Source organism: Miniopterus natalensis, chromosome 11, assembly GCF_054644295.1.
Source record: "Miniopterus natalensis isolate mMinNat1 chromosome 11, mMinNat1.hap1, whole genome shotgun sequence".
Classification (NCBI taxonomy): Eukaryota; Metazoa; Chordata; class Mammalia; order Chiroptera; family Miniopteridae; genus Miniopterus; species Miniopterus natalensis.
This window is the reverse complement of record NC_142091.1, coordinates 77,670,362-77,683,378: the sequence shown is the minus strand read 5'-3', so window position 1 is coordinate 77,683,378 and position 13,017 is coordinate 77,670,362. Positions and strand designations below refer to the sequence as shown.

The 13,017-nt window shown below is 53.5% G+C and overlaps 1 protein-coding gene across 2 annotated transcripts in view; it reads left to right on the top strand.

Annotated features, from left to right (window-relative positions):
• AP2A2 (adaptor related protein complex 2 subunit alpha 2) overlaps positions 1-13,017 on the top strand; it is a 47,345-nt gene that overhangs the window by 1,026 nt on the left and 33,302 nt on the right. The window lies entirely within an intron of this gene.

Here is a 13,017-nt window from a genome sequence, read left to right as displayed (position 1 = left end):
GGGCAGAAAAGCCACAGCCACGGGTGGGCGGCGGGGAGCCCGGGGGCCTGAGACCGTGTGGGTGCCCTTAGGGGCCCCTCTCACTTAACAGAAGCACACAGGCCTTTCTGCCCCGGCGGGCCCTGCGCCCCACGTCTAAGGTGGGCTTGTTCCACCTCACACCTCCCGGGACCCAGACTGTGGGCGCTCAGACCCGGCCCCCTGTCCTGCCCCGGGCCTGGGAGACACCCTGCCTGCTTTTGCGGGGGGGGGGGGGGGGGGCGGGCAGTCTGCACCCTCCCTTTCTCTTTGCGGGGGAACCGGGTTCCCAAGACAGCAGCAGTCTACTCCCAGGCATCTTGTGAAGCTCAGTGTGCGTGTGCCTCTCCTTCGGGGGACCCCCAGAGGCGCAGCAGCCGTCAGCGAGCTGTGACCCCCGTCCTCATGTTGGAAGAAAGTAGCATGGGGCAGGGCCTGCAGGTGGAAACCCACTCGCTCCCACGCTCACCGGCCACAGGCCCCCGCTCTGCAGGGGTCTGCCTTTGTCTAGAGGGTGCCTGCACCTCGTGGGGACACCCCGGTGCTCGTTGGCTGACTCAGACGGACCAGACTTTCTCCACCGCTCTGCTGTGGACAGATGGGCCCATCCTTGGCGGTGTCCTGGGGGTAGCAGCATCCCTGCCTCTACACCAGATGCCTCCCCAAGTGCTCAGGGCAGCGTCGCCCTGGCGGAGAGCCACTGGTGTAGACCAGTGAGGAAGACATGTAAGAAGGGGCGCCTAGTCCCTCGAGGGGGCCAGGGCTGTGTCCCTGAGAAGCTCCTGTCTGATGGTGCTGTCCGGTCACCCTCTGGTCACTCACAGCACTGTGCTGCTCCCTCAGAGCAGTGACGGTCAGCTTCTGGTGCTGGGCCCCACCCACGGAGCTCCACAGGTGGGGACCACGGCTGTCTCGCGCATCACTCCTCCCCTGCTCACACGGCGTCTGGCAGGAGACGCGTGCTGAGTAGGTGAACGGACAGTGAGCCAGGGAAGGTTTCACCGAGGAGATGACTCTAAGGGGCAGGCGGAGGGCCAAGATGTGCAGGGGCAGCAGGGGATTCGCGTCTAAACAAGTATGGGCGGGTGGCCCGGGGTGGGATTGGAAAGCGAACCTCTGTCAGAGCTGGTCTGAGCTTGACCCCTGTGTGGCGGGGAGAGGGTCCCTGCCTCCCATCCCCCTGCCCAGCTCTGATTCTGTGCTTACTGTGTTCCTGGGAGGGGGACCAGAGTGGCCAGGCTCTGGAGAGAGGGCGCCCAGTTGGCAGCAAGGGGCAGGGCTCCGACTGCCTCTCACCAGCTCCCTGACCCGCAGCTACCGGCCACTGAGCCTCAGTTTCCTCAGCGGACAAAGGGGGTGGGTGCTGAACTAAGGCCTGTTTCAGCTCTAAAATCTCAACTCCCTCTGTCTTTCTGAACTGGTTTCTAAACCTTCCCGTTGGCAGACCTTTCAGAGCCACCCTCCCGTTGTGGTCTGCTTCTGTCCAGCTGGCTGGGGGCAGCACACCTCCCAGCATGGGCAGCGGTGACTGGGCCCTGGATTTTGTGGCACAGGTAGTGGACCAATTCAGTGCCTCCACATTAACTGTGAGCTCAGTGTGTGGGAATTAGTGACCCGTTTCTCTTTTTAAATTGGCATTAAAAAACTCTGCTCCTGTTATTTAATCCCCATTTTTAAGTAATTCTTTTTTAAATATGTTTTTGATTTTAGAGAGAAAGGAAAGAAGAGGGAGAGAGAGAGAAACATTGATGATAGTGAAATATTGATCGGGTGCCTCCTGCACATCACCTCCTGGGGATCTAGCCCGCAATCCAGGCATGTGCCCTGACTAGGAATGGAACTGGTGACCTCTTGGTTCATGGGTTGACGCTCAACCACTGAGCCAGACCGGCCGGGCAATAATTCTTTATTTTGAGACAAATATAGATTCATAGGATGTTGCACAGAAACAGGGAGATCCCTTCGTTCAGCCTCCTCTAGGGTAGATGTCTCACATAACAGGACAGTTGCAACACCAGGACACTGACACTGGTACAATCCCCCCGGGCATATCCACACTTTACCAGTGTTACTGCACTGATGTGTGCTTGTGCGTGTGAGTGTGTAGGTCCACACGCTTTATCATGTGTAGCTTCGTGTAACCCCCACCCCATCAAAGCCACCTGTGCTCCCCTGTGTAGCCAGACCTCCCCCCAGCCACCCACCTGTTCTCCATCCCTGCATCCCATCCCAAGGGTCTGTGTGAGTGGGTTGTGTAGTGTAGGTCCTGTTGAGACGGGCTTTTCTCACGCAGCACCGTGCCCTTGAGGGCCATCCTGGCTGTGCACTGATTGGCATTCTACTCAGGCAGCCTCAGAGAAAATGAAAGAACTGCTGAAGGTGGGGAGTAATAGTTATTTGCTGTTTATTCATTATTTTGGAACTGTTGTTTGCTTTTACCCGTGGGACATACCAGTGAAGGAGAGCCATGTACAGTTGACCCTTGAACAGCGCAGGGGTTAGGGGCGCCCACTCCCGTGCAGCTGAAAATCTGCGTATAACTTTTGATTCCCCAGAAACTTAACTACAACTGCCCCTCATTATCCGAGGGGGATTGGTTCCAGGACCCGTGGATACCAAAATCTGTGGATGCTCATGTGTCTTATGTAAAATGGTGTAGGTCAGTGTGTAGTTCGCCCTCCACATCCGTGGATTCCCAGCTTTGGATATGGAACCCAGGAGCACAAGAGCCGACCGTATACATATTGAAAAAAGCCCGTGAAAACGTGGACCTGCGCAGCTCAGCCCGTGTTGTTTGGGGGCAGCGGTGTAATTTAATTAATACGTATCTTTATGCGCTGCCACTGCCACATCCATGCCAGGATATTGTTGAAGATACAGAACACCACCAGAAATGTTGCCAGACCCAGAACCGCCTGCAGAATCATCCAGCCTGCAGTGACGGGGGAGGTGTGATGGGTCTTTATTTTCGTGAGACCAGTCACAGTGCCAGTGGGCAGGAAATTGCCATTTATTCCCTGGGGCTGGGCTGCGCAGATGCATCCACGCTTGGAGGCCTTTTACTTAATCCCTCTAGGCATTCACGCAGATGAAGGGAAACAAGTGGAGAGATGCAGTTAGCCATTTTGCAAAAACCTGAATTTCCCAGTCCTCTGGGAAAGCCTATGATTTCTCTGCAGGCGCCCTGATGAACTGGTGGAGGGATCCTCAGTGCTCTGCTCCTCGCACTCCTCACGAAACGCGGTCCTTTTCTCGTTTGTCAGCCCTGTTGGAATTTGGCAACTCTTTGCATTGTATTTTAGCATGACTAAAGTTTAAAAAATGTTATTTGTCCATAAAATCCACTTTTTGTGAGTCAGAAATTGGACATGGAGAAACCGAACAAAAATTTAAATTCAGCGTAAACTTCCTTGTACAAATTAAAGTCGGTACTTGATTTTCCTGAGTAGTCATAAAGATCAGAATCAGAGTTTGTCAGCCTGCTGTGTAACTTTTGAAGTTAAAAAAAAAAAAGGCTCATTTTAGTCTCGACAGTACAGTTTAAAAACGCTGACTTTTTGAAAAAGAATGCTCCTCTGGCATATTTTCTTTTGCACTCTCATGCATAATCTGTGTTTCTTAGAAACTGATTAAGGAAGTCTGTGACGGAGGGTGAGGGCGGGACAGGCCACCAGGCAGGGAAGGAAGGAAGGGTTTGGTCCAGGTTGATTTTTTTCTGCCAAGGCTGGTAGTTGCCCCTTCTAGGAGCTGTCCATGTGTCCCTCTGGCTCCTCTGGAGGGAGAGCACCCTTTAGTGACAAGTTGACATGTCCTGGGGATAAGTGTATTCTCATGCCGGATCCCTAGGATTGCTTTTCTTTTCTCTTTTTTAAAAATATGTTTTTATTGATTTCAGAAAGAGGAAGGGAGAGGGAGAGACAGAGAAACACCGATGAGAAACATCAGTCGGCTGCCTCCTGCATGCCCTCTACTGGGGACTGAGCCCGAAACCTGGCCATGTGCCCTGATTGGGAATCCAACCAGTGACCTTCTGGTGCAGGGGACCCTGGTCAACCACTGAGCCACACACTGGCCAGGCCAGAATTGCTTTTCTTTCCTCTTACAATGACTGTCACTCTGGGTTTGGGGCAGCAGTAAGTGTCAAGATTTTGTAGTCCCAGAGTTTTTGGAAAGACTGTCTCTGTGAAATTCAGTGACATTTCCTTGGCTTTGAAAATATCGGATAGAGTCAGATCAGAGGGGAGGATTCGAGGGGTTTGCACCAACGCAGTGGGAGCTTACTCTGGTGTAAGCTCCTGGGTGGGATGGGCTCTGAGCTCCTCGAGATCTTACTTGATCGTTTCTGCAGGTTCTTGGGATGAGGCCGTTCTCCCGTAGCTCAGATTTCAAATCTTAGAAGGCTGGCACTAAACATCGTTTTTTTGTGAGCCTCGGGTCAACTTGTTTGGCCAACATGCTGACCCTGCGCTGCCCTGCAGCTCTGGTGGCCTCCCTGCTGTGGGGATGTTCCGGAGGGTGTTCTTTCTTCCAGGACGCGCTGTGGGGTTAACCATGATTGCCATGCACTGCACGCCCTCCCAAAGTCTGAGCGGGCCTGAGTTCTGGGACAGGTGGGACTTAGGTTTTGGACCCAGATGCACCTGGGCCTGTTATGTGACCTACTGTGTGGGGTTCAGAGAAAGGGTGCCTAAGAAGCCCAGACATGTGCACTCACCTCGATGGAGCACCTCCTGTACTCGGGACTTCCGAATACACACAGGGACTAAGGACATCAGGTGGCTGCGGTGGGCTCTGGCCCCGAGGGGCTTTCTGACTGGGAGGTGGGCAGGTCCTAGAGGGAGGGCAGAGGGAGTGAGAGAGGCAGTTCCAAGTCAGACCTTGGGGTGCTTCCTGTCTGCCTCTGGTCTTGTAGCACGTTCTGTCCCTCCCCCCCATCCAGTGCATACGGCCCTTGGTGTATTGGGCCGATGCTCCAACCAACTGAGAGGGGGGCCAGGGCCTTGCTGCCCTTAGATCTGCAGCACCCAGCCCCACAGAAGACGCAGTAGGTGAAGCCATGACAGCTTCCTCAAACTCAGTCACTTCCTTCTGTCCATTGGCTGCTTCAGACTTCAGTGGCCCCATTATGGAACTGCCATTCCAGTTGTCCTTGGTTTGAGCAGCACCTCCAGCCTCCCAGGCACCGAGAGCGTGGGCTGGGGGGGAGGGGGGGCGGCTCATGGAGATCGTCTGAGGGCCCTTTGGTGCCCAGCTGTGCGGTTGCCGAGGCCGGGCCTTTCTGAGGTTGTGGTCCATGGGGTGGGTCTGGGTCCCTGTGTGGGTGCAGGGGATGGATCCACGCTTCTGCTGGTGCTCACGTGAGTCTCATGTGCATTTCTGCAGGTCGGAGCTAAGGCTGTTCTTAGTGAGTAGACCAGAGAACACAGTCGTTCACATTATGCTCTTAACGTTTGCTGTAGTTTTGGTACAACCCAGGAGCACCCAGTGTTTGGAAGGTGTGTGTCAGAGCTTACGTTTGCTGTCCTGGTGTAGCAGACAGTTTCTGACAGGCGTGCAGCTCGTTTGTTTGAGGGGTCTGTCGGGTGCCTGCTGTGTGCCTGGTTATTCCTGGCTCTGGAGGGTCAGTGGTTGACCAGATGGACAAGATCCCTGTGCTTTCAGAGCTGAGTTCTTGTGAGAACATACGCAGTAAGTGAGAGGAACTGCACTCGCCCTTCTGCTGTGCAGAAGATAAAGTAGGGAGGAGGGTGGGGAGGGCCCCCGGCTTCACAGAAGGGGTCAGGTGAGGTAGCCTGGGGAAAGTATATTTTGGGAAGCTTGGGGAGGCGTGGCAGTGGCCCTGGGAGCATCAGGAGAAGGTTCAGCAGGTGGAGGTGCAGGCCCTCCGGAGGCAGAGTGAGCGGGGCTGTGGGCGTGGAGGGCTCCTTGCACATTTTCAGCTCAGGAGTGGCTGTTCTGGCTTCCGTATTGACAGCAAACAGCAGGCCACGGCTTGGCACAGAGGGTCTGTTAAGCTGCTTGTCCTATTGAGCCCTGGAAGACGCTGCTGCTTGGATCCCGTGGAGATGGTGTGGAGCTGTCCACTCTGTGCTTTGTTCCTGGATGACCAAGGTGCTACTCTGGGTCTCAGGCTCCCGTTTTCTCCAGACGGGTCTGCTGCCGTGCTCGTCTGTCTGTCTGTCTGCAGGCCAGGGGGCTCTTCCTCTGACTGCTGTTGACATCTTTCCTTGTAACTGGCATCCGTTTTATTTATTATGCTTCTTGTAACTTTCTTCAGGTTTCTTGTGCATGGGGTTTGACTTTTTGAGATCAGTGGGTTTATAGTTTTCATCGAATTTGAAACTTTTTCAGATATTTTTCTGTCCCTCCCCACCACTGGGGCTCCAATGGCAGCCTGTGCGGTGCCCACACCCACAGCTGCCTGAGGCTCTGCGTGTTTCATGTTGGACAGCTGCTGGCTGTGTCTGCAGTGTCCCGTCTCCTTTTAACCCCTCTATGCATTTTTCACCTTAGACCGTATGTTTCTCATCCCTTGAACTTCTGTTGTCTGTGTCCTAACAGGCTCCTTGTCTCCTCTGCCTTCATGAGGCTGTGGGATATAGTCACAGTGACTGCTCATCAGTGCCGTTCCCTTCTGACTCTTATCCGTGTCATTTTTGGGCCTGTGTCTATTGATTTATTACTCACTGTGGGTTGTATTTTCCTGTTTCTTCATGTACCTGGTAATTTTTTACTGGATGCCGGATGCTGTGAATTTTACCTCGTCAGAGAGAGAGATGGAAACATCAATGCTGAGAGTCATTGATCGGCTGCCTCCTGCATGCCCCTGACTGGGGATCGAGGAGCCCACAACCCGAACATGTGCCCTGACCGGGAATCGAACCACGATCTCCTGGATCCTAGGTCGAGGCTCAGCCGCTGAGCCACGCCAGCCAGGCAGAACTGAATATTTTTGTATTTGTTTAAACATTCCTGAGCATCTTTCTGGGATGAAACAGTTTGATCCTAATGAGGAGGGACCAGACCAGCCTTCAGTCAGGGCTCATTTGACCCCATTCTTGAGGGCAGCACTCATCCTCAGAACTCTGTTTCACACCTTGTGGTAGGAGGCTTCCCTTTGGGCTTGGTTTTCTCTCTGCTCCTTTCTGGTTCAGCCCTTCCCACTGTGCGTGTGGGCAGGTTGTGGCCCACACAGATGCCAGTCCCTCCGCACCTTCCTGGCGTTCTGCCCCCCAGCAGCAGGCCCCACTCCCCACTCTGCCCTGTACATTCTGCCTCCTGGGCCTGTCTTCTCGCTTCAGGGAGACCTTGGGATGTTGAGGTGCCCTCTTTGGGTCATAAGGCTCACCTTGTTTCTCTCCTGTCTGTCAGTGACCACTGTCTTCCATGGTCAGTTGTCCAGTGTCAGAAAACCACTGTTTCACTTAGTGTGTCCAGGTTTGTCATTGCCTGAGATGGGAGGGTGAGTCCTGCGGGCAGGGAGCCATGACGGGCCTTCCGAGGAGAGTCTGGGCTGGAGAGAGAACATGGGCATTGTTAGTAGCTGGTGTGTAAATCCCGGAGTTGGGGTCACCGTGGGTGGGAGTGCAGGCCACTACAAAATGATCTCACCTCCACAGGTTTCCTGTGTGTGGGCAGGTATGCTCCGAGCATGGGCCTTCATGTACCTGTCAGATCTGCATGGGGATACTTGACATTAGTATTGTGACTCTGCTCTTTACAAGCCAACTGCCCAACACCAGAGAGCTGGTCTATTTGCTGCAGTGGCCACAGAGCGCCACACCCTCTGTCCTCAGCAGTAGCGGCTCCTTTCTTTCCTCTTTACAGCAAAATTCAGAGTTGAGACTCAGTTTCCCAATCAATCATGCTCCCTTAACCCACTGCGTCAGGCTTCCCCTCTCAGTCCTCTCCCCGCACACCTGGCTCTGCAGGGCCCTGCCTGCAGCCTCACCAGCTGTTTGCAGAGCTGGGTCCCCCTGGAGACTGGGGTGCAGCTGCTCCCGCTCAGTCCTGCTCCCTGCCTCAGTCTCAGCTCCCAGGGCAGCCTCAGCTCCCAGGGCCACCTGCTTACATTCCTCCTTAGACTCCAGAGGCTCCTTCAGTGAATCCCTTTCAAGATTTGGATTTCTGACTTGTCACCGCATCCCCTGTTTCCGGGCAGAGCCTTATCTGAGGTAAAGGGCTCATCTGATTAGCCCGGGCCCACCTATGGGACCAGGGTGACGCCTCTGTTTTAGTCACATCTGCAGGGTTCCTTTAGCCCTGGCAGGTGACTCACAGGATCCTCGTGTTAAGATGAATTCATTTGTTCAACAAATTTACCGAGCGCTTATTTTACCAAGTGAGCAGAACAAATAAAAACACCCTCCTGCGTCTTACATTCTAGGGAGGTAAGTAAAGTAAATAAGTATAACATAGCCTGGCTGGTGTGGCTCTGTGGTTGAGCATCGCCCCATGAACCAGGAGGTCACGGTTTGATTCTTGCTCAGGGCATGTGCCTGGGTTGTGGGCTTGATGCCCAGGCGTGCAGGAGGCAGCCGATCAATGACTCCATCATTGATGTTTCTAGTTTCTATCTCTCTCTCCCTCCCCCTCTCCCTCTCCCTCCCCCTTCCTCTCTCTGAAATCAATAAAAACATATTTAAAAAGTATAACCTAGAGGACCTTACAAACTACACTAAGGGGAAAATAGAGCGGGAAAATAAGTTGCAGTTAGATGGCGTAGTTGGGCTCAGGTGTGCCGAGCCCGAGCATGCTGGCCAGTGGATGGGGAGCCCAGTGTGGCTGGAGCAGGAGTTGGGGGAGAGTCTGGGATCTCAGAGCTGGGTGGAGGGGGAGAGGCAGGTGGCAGGAGCTTGTAGGGCTTTCCTCCCTCGGCTGCAGAGCCAGTGGAGGGTGAGCAGAAGGGACTTACCTCCTGGAAGGGTTCCTCTGATGGCTGTGTGGAGGGGAGGGGAGGGGAGGCAAGAGGCCACTCAGGAGGCTCTGAACCAGGTGAGAAAGGTGAGGACTCCTGGGGGTGGGGGAGTAGAGCATGTGTGCAGGTTGATGGGTGAGAAGGGCCAGGGAAGACGTGGAGTGGCAGAGAGGCAGAGGGCAGATGGAGGTGCTGGAGGAGGGAGCAGCTCCCCAGCTGCCAGTGAGGGGCGAGGTGCTGGGGGTGCAGGAGAAGCAGGGGGAGAGCTGGTGGGCCTCCCTGGGCTCCCTGTGTGAGGCAGCTCAGCACTTGGGCGTGTGGCTTCAGCAGGTACCTTCGCCATCTAGGCTCCGTCCAGGCTCAGGAGAAGGGTCAGGGCTTGGTTATGTGCTGGGATTGATGATGGCTGAGGGGGATAAGGACAGGAAGGGGGATACAGTGGGTTGTAGGTCCTGGGAGCAGTGGGTGTTCAGAGTTTGCCTACCTGGTGGGGCAAGCTGAGAGGTGGGGGCTGGTGGGATGCCTGCACTGGAGCATGGGGAGGGTGACTGTTGGAGGGATGGCTGTGGTAGGGACCACATCACCAGAGAGCCCAGGTCAGGCCCTGGGTGGTGGTCGGGTGGGGTGGGGGGGTGGTCACGTCCTGGAACATTTACCACGAACGGTGGTGATCCTAGCCGGGTGGGAGGGGGTGCTGTAGTAGTAACTGGGCAGGCCTTCCCAGTTGCATGCATTTATTGTTCTAGTCTTGTCCCTAATTAAGTGTTTGAAAAATTTATAGTCAAGAATGTAGTTTAAGTAGTTGATTGTAAAACACATGACCCCTCTTCATCCATTCCTAAACCTCAGAGTCAGTTATTTTAATTTTATAGACATTTCCTCTCATATTTACTTTAAAAATGGGGTTACTGCCCAGCCAGCATGGCTCAGTGGTGTGAGTGTCGACCTAGGATCCAGGAGATCGGGGTTCGATTCCTGGTCAGGGCACATGCCCGGGTTGTGGGCTCGATCCCTAGTCGGGGGCCTGCAGGAGGCAGCGGATCAATGACTCTCATCATTGATGTTTCTCTCTCTCTCTCCCTTCCTCTCTCTGAGATCAATAAAAATGTATTAAAAAAATATAAAAAATTGGATTACTTACTACTCTAAGTCACATGTGCACACAGCGTGCGGGTGTTTTCCCTGTTAGTCATTATTTAGCGACCTCTTGCTGGGGAGGTGAGGACGTGACTTGCCCGAGCGCTCCTCCTCCCCGTCTCTGGTACGTCGCAGCGTTCAGTCTCACTTATGTGCAGCATCTAATTCATGTCTGAAAACATTCCTCTTAGCCCAGAAGGCTCAACTTCTAATTTCTTTGGAGTTAGCTATTGCCTTTGGCTTTATTACTTTTGACGCACCTGTTGCTCTTCAGTCCCAGCTTTGGGATGTGACTGAGAGCCACTCTGGGGGGGGACAGCACAGCAGCCTCAGTCCCCGCCCCGTTCAGAGGGCCCCTCCCGGGGTGGGCCAGGCTTGGATTTCCTGCCAGCACCCAAGGGTCTGGCCTCTGGCTGGACCTGTTCTTTACAGATAGAGTGTCTGTGCTCTGGGCCTGTGCTCGTTTGCTCTTGGTTTGGGGGTGCACATCTTCTGTGCAGCTGAGAAAGACTGTGTAGGAGGTAACATTGTTTGAGATTTTGCATTTTTGGAAAAAAAAATGTATTTTTTACTTCACACTTAATTGAGAACCTGGCTTGGGTAGAAGTCTCGGTTGGAAGCAGTGCTTCCACCGTTCTGAGGAGCCTGGCTCTGCCTTTAGTACCCAGTGGTCTGAGGTGTTAGGATGCTGTGCCCAGGTGTGGCGGTGGGTGGGGCGCCCGTCCTCACTCTGGAAACTTGTGGCCTTCAAGTTTGGGGAGATATTTTTTTTTTGTTATTTAAAAAATTAAAAAAAAATCCTCGCCCGAGGATATTTTTTCCATTGCTTTTCAGAGAGAGTGTGGGGGGGAGACATTGATGTGAAAGACACATCGATTGGTTGCCCCCCACAGGTGCCCCGACCGAGGTTGGGGATCAAGCCTGCAACCAAAATATGTGCCTTTGGCGGAAATGGAACCCGGGACCCTTCAGTCTGCAGGCAGCGGCCAGGGCTGTTCCTGTTTTTTTGATAATTTCCTTTCACCTTCTCTTTTTCAGTAACCAGATAATAGTTGAAACCGGGTCTCTTGCCTTATGTTTTCTTAACTTTTCGTCCTTCATTTTCCATTTCTTTGTGCTGTTTTATTTCCTGAGGCACTCAACTTGGCCCTCTGGCCCTGGTTTTGGATTTGGATTTCTGCTCTCACTTTTATAATTTGGGGCTTTTTTACTGTCTGAGTGCCCCTTCTTTGGCGGGATCTGGTCCTTAGAGCTGTTTTCCCTCTTATTTATGTGAGAATACTTGCTGTTTCCGAGTTGCCTTCTCTGCACAGCCTCTGTGCTTGAATTCCTTTTCTGTAGGTGTGTTTTGGTCTCTGGCTCATGCTGTGGGCCCTTCTGGATGTCTGATGGTATATCCAGTAACACATGCCAGCCTTGGTCAGTATGGGCAGGGCTGGCGGAAGCCTCACTGCCTGGTGACAGAGAGGGTCTCTTGCACTGGGGGGCAGACCCATCAGCTATCTTTCCAGCCTTCCTGAGTGGCCCTCCAGTCTCTCCTGACTCCCAGGTAGATGGTGTTGTACCCCTGCTGCTGCTGTTCTGGAGCAGGTGTCTCACCATCGGTGAGCCCTCCACGCAGTGTGCTTTCCGCAGTGCGCTTCCTCACCCAGCACCCAGTGTTCCTGCTGGGATCAGGGCGAGGTACCTGGCTGCAGGGTCTGTGGTGGGGCCTGCTCCTCCTTTCATGGACTTCCAGCCCGTGCTCCTGACTTGCACCTGCTCAGGCACCAGCACCTTCAGTTCCTGAGCCTTTCATTTCTCTGCCGAGGAGGTTTGCTTTTCACTGATCCCCTTCCGCCCTCCTGCAGGCAGCTGGGTCCCCGTTGCTCTCTTAGGCTGAGACAGTTATCACAGGGCCATCTCTGTCCAGTGTCCAAAGTTGTGATGCAGCCTTCTCCTGTTAATACGTTTGTGACTAACATTATATATTACACGCCTGCATGGCCACATGGCCATTATTTATACTTTGGATTAATCACTGGTTGGGGAAGAGTAACTTGTAGTACTTCTACTTTTTAACTTTTAAGTGAATTAACAGTTCCTTCTATTATTGAACCTGGTTTGGACAGGTAGCTCTCACTGGAGAGCTTCTGTGTTTCTTGAGGCATTTTAAAGAGAACCTGTGATTCTGTGGTGTTCTTTCCGGTTCTCACCTGAAGCGAGCAGCAGAGAGGGCCCTGTTTTCCACTGTGCAGTACGGGGTGTATTTTGCACTCCTGTTTCCACGGGTTTAGTGGGCAGTGCTCTGAAGCCCAGGAATCAAAGCACGGGAGGTGGGCGTCTGGTAGGGTTTCTCTCCGGATGGCTCTGGTTGGTGGGCAGTTCTCTCTGGTAATGGAACATGCAAATGAAACTTCTCCATGGTTAAGCCAGTATCGATTAACCATTATTGTTGGTAGTGAGTCAACCCAGACAGTTACTTTAAACTCTCAACTCCAACCTTTAAAAATAGAAATGTCTTTTAGAACATCCTTCATCATGGATGGGGGCGAAGGGTGTTCATAGGAGGCCTCCCTGAAGGAGTGCCACGGGAGCTGGGTCCTGCGGCTCTCCGGGACCTGCCTTCTGAGGGGGATATTTGGGGTGGTGAAGAGCAAGTTCTGCCGCAGGACGGGGGGACCAGTGCAGTTGGAGCATAGAGGTTGGGGGGGTGTAGCGGGAATGAAGTCAGGTTGCTGGGCTGTGGGTGCTCAGGGCTGGCAGCGAGCCTTTGTTTCTCTGAGTGGCAGATAGGATGCTGCTGGGGAAACTGAGTGAGTGACAGGCTGAGTATATCCAAAAGGCTGCTGGCTTCTGTGGGGAATAGGCTGGAGGAGGCCCGAGTGGAAGGGCAAGTTGTTAGTCTAGATGAGAGATGTGGTGGTGTGGAGGCGGTGGGAACGCAGCATTCACTAGGAGAATGG